This window comes from Chenopodium album, chromosome 14 (genome assembly GCF_948465745.1).
Source record: "Chenopodium album chromosome 14, dcCheAlbu1.1, whole genome shotgun sequence".
Lineage (NCBI taxonomy): Eukaryota > Viridiplantae > Streptophyta > Magnoliopsida > Caryophyllales > Amaranthaceae > Chenopodium > Chenopodium album.
This window is the reverse complement of record NC_137847.1, coordinates 41,403,521-41,409,520: the sequence shown is the minus strand read 5'-3', so window position 1 is coordinate 41,409,520 and position 6,000 is coordinate 41,403,521.

The following is a 6,000-nucleotide window of genomic DNA, read 5'->3' as shown; positions in this document are numbered from 1 at the left end:
CAGAGATATGATGCTCATACGTCATAACATCATCATAAAGAAGAAAATATGTCATAACATCACCATGTGGAAAAGTAAATAGAGAGTATTCACTATAAGCAATAACAAAACCCATTTTGACCAAGAAGTTTGCACAACTTTAGTACCAAGCTCGAGGAGCTTTCTTAAAACCATATAGGGCCTTACGAAGTCGACTACGTAGGGTGGTTCTCTACGATCAACAAAATCCGAAGGTTGATGCATGTATACAATTTCCAGCAAACCACCATGTGTACAAACACATTTTTTAGATCCAATTGATGTATTAACCATATTTTAGCCAAATCTAAACTGAGAACAATACAATTAGTGGCTAGTTTAACTACTAGACTGAAGGTCTCATCACAATCTACACCAACCTCTAGTGACTTGTCATTACAAATAAGACGAGAATTGTGCCTTTTAAGGTCACCATTAGACTTATATTTGTGTTTAAACAACCACATACAATTAATGTTCACCCCCGTAGGCCTAGGTACTAAATCCTAACTCCTTGTTTTAATTATAGCATCATATTCATCTTACATCACCGCATTTTAATTATCATCATTAATAAGATTTTATATTTATTAGCCAACGGTGATTTATGAGAAGTGATGATCATATTAATTTGCAACATTGTATTTAGGATTTGGCTTAAAATAACCCGTTAACTACGAGTGACGCGAGAAGGTGGGGTGGTTGAGTGAGTTGGATTGACATTGTTCCATGCATGGATGAGGGCGTGTAAAGTTGGATGGCCAATGGTGAAGTGGGTAGGCTTGGGGTAAGTTTGTTTATGGCGTGAGTAGGGGAAGGAAATAAGTTGAGCAGTGTAGTCCGTAGTTAGGCTGCAATAGAGGGAACACTAGTGGAAAAATTGTCATTTGTAACACCCTATTTGTAACGGGCATGATAAATTTCGTTACAAAAAGAATAACGGTAACGAGCAAAATATATGACCGTTACGGAAAAAGTCATTTGTAACGGGCAAATAATTGCCCGATACGAATAGTTAATAATCGTAACGGGAAAATAAATACACGTTACAAATAATTAATATTTGTATCGGGCAAATATTAAGTCCGTTACACCTAAGTCAAGCGCTAGGATTTAATAATCTCTCTCTTTCGCAGCCGCTTTTTTTCCTCAACGCTCTCCTCTCTGATCTTCTTTCTCCTCTTCCTCTATTCATGTTCACGGCGCGTCGGTCGGTCCTAGCAACAACGGCAGTGGCGCATGGAGCTGATACAAACCCACCTCTCGTTGTTTCCCCCTCGCGAAATGATTTTCCTTGAAGTTTCGTGCATTTTTCTTCTTTTCTCTTTAAATAATTTCATTATTTCGTATTTTTTGAGTTTTTATTTTTCTCAAATTTACAATTTCATGATTTCGGAATCCAAGGGTTTTCTGATTTTCGATTTTAATTCAATATTACTCCATATAAATTGTTCCTTTCTCAATTACATGCAGCACCGCAAATACTGAATTTTGACAACATTTCATTGTCAGATTTCTTGAAATCATATAGATCTGTGCTTTTGAGCTTTTAAGTTACTGATGTGCAGTGGAGCGAACCTGGGTACGGGATTTAACCCGGGTATTGTGGCCATGTGAAGGTTGGGTATGGTGATGAGTTTGATGATGATGATGAGGTAAAGGATGTCTCTTGATAATTTTTCTGCATTTTCGTGATAATCTGACCCTAATTACATTTACCGTACAAAGTATTATCTGAGCTCAAATTTATCAAGTGCTTTTTGTGCTACCAATTGATTTGCTTGCCATATTTCTGCATTTATAAATTTAGTGAGCAGATTTTGTTTATGTTTGATAGGATATTTTGCTGAATAATTTTGAGCTTGGTTCTGTAAACTTCAACTTACATGGTTTAGGAATTTTTGTAATATGTACTCCCTCCGTCCCCAAAACTTCGACCCTTTTGGGTTGATTTCGCGTTTATTAAGAAACTTAAATAAAAATAAATAAAAACATATTAAAAAGATAAATTTATATGGGATTTGTAAAAAGTTAGAAAGATAAAGTATTAAAAATATATGAAATACAAAATTTTATATGGGGAAGCTAATTTTGCACAAATATTGTCGTAAATTGGTGGGTATTTTAATGCAAATGGGTCGATCATTTTGGGACTAAAATTAGGCCAAAAGGGTCGAAGTTTTAGGGACGGAGGGAGTAGTACCAATATATCTTGGGAAATGGTGTTAGAGTATGTTTTATTGATGCAATAATTGTGCTGCTGAAATTTTTGGGGGTGGTGTTAGAAATTTTTTAAACTCTTTTGTGATTTGAAACTGGCATGCTGCAACTTATCTCTTATGGATTTATTATTTTTATCAGTTTCTGAAATTCCATTTTAGTCATGTTGTAGGCTGAGATTGGAGATTGACTCCACTTAGATTCTTATGGTCCACTTCTTGAAAACTTATCTTTTTCAACTTGGGTGGTGGGTTACTTGTCCTACTTTTCTTTGTGTTTTGGTCTTGACTCTTGAGTTTCCTTTTGATGAAAAATGGGTAAACGTCTCAAGGAATAAATAGTAAGGTCTAAGGGGGTTGTATGAATATATGTTGAATTCACTCTGATGTTACCAAGGATTCTATTCTGAATCCTTAATCTGCTGTTAATGTTCCTTTATTGTCCCTGAATGAGGCTTTTACTACTGCCAACATAGACAAACTATTCTATCTGTTAATGAAGCTTTTAATAAGTTAATGTTAAGAATGTTTCTTCCTTGGTTGAAATGGAAGTTCAAGTTGGTCTCAAAGAGGTGTAACAAGATTTTTGTGTGTTTATTAGTTTGTACTTTGTATATATTTGGTGGTTAATTAATTATGAGTTGTATGTTTATACAGGGATTGGCAATACTGAAAGCGTCGTTGGAGACCAAAGATGTGCTGACTCTTGTCTTCCTCAGAAACAAGTCTAGCAAGTGTCCTAGATGTCATAGCCTATGTATTTAAAGCTACTGAGGTGTTGATGGACTCTTAAGTACCTTTTCTTTCTTTAGTGAGTAATCAATTTCTCTACCATAGTCTATAAGGGGATGGGGGAAACTTGTTCCTCTATAAGGTTATAAATTTATTCATTTGCTTTCTTTTGTGTACAAATGATTTTTGCTATCTTATTATTTCACAGATTGTGGATACTATTCAGTAGAGATTGTGGCTCTGAAGGTTCATTGCAGAGACAGAATTACAATAGAGGCAATGCAAGAAGCTTCAGCCGCAGAGTTCTTTATTTAAGTATTTTTTAAGGACACTAACGGCTTTATTTTGTTCTTTAAGAGCTTTTTATATTACTGATAATTTTATTCTGGCTGCCAGTCATTTATCCTATTAGTGTGATAATTTGACTGCTTTGTAATTGGCCTTTCAGGTAACGGATTTATGATGAATGTTATGGAAGTGCAAATGTTTAGAAGTGCTTTCAAGCTCTTAAGTCAACTACGGAGTATTGAAGATTCAAGAATTTAAGTGGATTGGAAAATTTGTTAAATTTCATATATTATATTAATTTTTAATTGCCTGGACTCTCATGTTGTAAAGTCAGTTTGGACTTTTGTGCAAGTTTATATGTACTCTTTAACATTCAATAAATATCTTGAATTTATTATTAATTGAATAAAAATTTTAGCATAATACATTAGCAGGCAGCACGTGCTGCGTTTTTTTTTTTTTTTTTTTTTTTTTTTTTTTTTTTAATATTGGCTTCAACTATATTCGTAACGGGCAAACCAAGTGTCTGTTACAAATAAGTGATTATTTGTAATGGACATTTGTGGTACCCGTTATAAATATGTGGATATTCGTAACGAGCGGTAAAAATGACCGTTACAAATAACTTTTTCTATTCGTAACTGCCACACTCGTAACGCCTGCTGCCCGTTACGGATAGGCTTATTTTGCCCGTAACAGATAACCTTTTTTCCACTAGTGGAACTGGACCGCGAGTACCTTGTGGAGTGGCCTAGTCTGCTTGGGAAGATGCTGTTGTAGAGGGGGGAAGCACCGTGTAAGTTGGGCCAAAACAATTAGGGTTGGGTTTTCCTAATGGGCTACTGCCACAAGGGTGATAATAGAGGGCATGGGTCCATATCCTTAATAAAAGAATAATTAGATTTTTGAAATTGATTTAAATTGCGAAAGGAAAGGTTGACTCGTTGAAGGTAACATGACGTGAAATAATAAGCTGATAGGAATGGTGTCCTTCGAACAAGTGTATTATTCCAATAGAGGGTTTGAAATTATTAGAAAGCTAATTATTCAGTGAGGTCAAGTGATCGGAATGCCTAGGTGAAGGCCGCTTCCGATCAGTAATACTAATGTATAATTAATATCACAGCTTAATCTTGACTGAACCCTTCGGGTCACACCCAAGCAACTAACGAACCGACACGACGAATTAATTCGGAAGGAATTAATGAGTCGCTCAAGTATTGTGAACAAAGACGTCGGATTCTGAGCTTAGAGCATCGGAACCGAATCTTAAAAGTCGAGCCAAAATTTAGGAATTGGCGAAAGTGCTTCAAGTAAGAAGTAAAAACCCTAGCCGCGCGAAAGGCTAGGGAAGCGCGCAAAATAAAGTGCGCCACGTGGCAGCACACGTGGCATCCACCAAGTGGCAGCGTGCCACGTTGGCAATGCCATGTGGCAATGGGCCGCGGACCCGGGTGGCGGGTCATGGATGTGGGCCAAAAGGTGGCGGCCCAACCGAACCCAACATGGGGCTCAAGGTTGGGTGCCACATGGTTAGATCACAATGAATGTAAGTTGCCTTGGGGAGCAAGTGAGGAAGTGGTCCTCACCTAAGCATGTGACATTTATTACTTTGTTATTCCTTGGTTTATTTAACTAAGGATTGAATTCAACATTCTTTCTATGTAGGATCGTTTTGTGAAAAAGTCCTACATTGAAAGATGAGTGGAATTCATAAGGAAGCACTCCTTGTAAATAGCCAAGGCATACCTTGGGATTGTTCACTTGAGTAAGGTGTTAGAAAAAGGCATCTCCATTGAGAAAACCTTTAAACACATATAATTACTCGAGTTTAGGTCGGGCTTAGCTAACCTCTAAGCATTGGACCTTGTCGGGGTCGTGTTGTGGGTGGACTTCCATTGGAGGTTTTCGTGCGAGCGAAGCTAAAAGCTTTCCGAAGTAAGAGCTCTTGTTGTGAGCAAAGCACGCGTCAAAGGTATTAATCTTTCCTTAATTCTTGTTGTTTAAGTTAATTGTGCTTTGTGATTATATTAATTGTGAGTGTGGTCTTGGCTCGGGTTTTCTTCCGCGGTGAGTTAGACTCATCGAAACCCAACAGCGGTATCGGAGCCTTGCTCATTTATTTTTATAATCATAATTTTCAAGGTGTTTTTATGGCTTAATTTTTCTGGTTTTAAGTTGCTAATTAGATTAGTAGCTCGGTTTTATTATTTTTAAGCCCATATTAGAGCTGTCTTTAGCCCAGACCCAGATTTTCGCCCAAATATAGTGAATTTTGGGTGAAAAACGTGTTCTGGAAATGAATTTACCCTTTTTAGACTGTGTTTTTGGTCAAAATCCGACCAGAAATGCCTTTTTCGAGGGATTTTTCGTTTTGACGAAAAATTTTAAGTCTTTCTAACCTTGAATCTTAATGGCATATTTATGGTGGTTATGTATTTGGTTCTTTCCTTAATTTTTCTGCAATTTTAAACCTCTTTAAGCATGGTTACGTTGTATTAATTGGTGCTTGAAAGATTGGTTCATATTTTCACATAATTGCAAATCCATTGCATTAAGTGTGAAAAATTTGTTCTTTGATGCTTCTAAGTACTAAAGATTCAATCTTTAATTGTTTTAAGTGATTGAAACTTTGAGTTACTAAATTCCATGATTTTTTGGTTGAATTTTGATTTAATCATGTATTGAGTTGATTGGAATCATAAAGTTTGAATCTTGTGATAGAAATTTTATTTATCTTCAT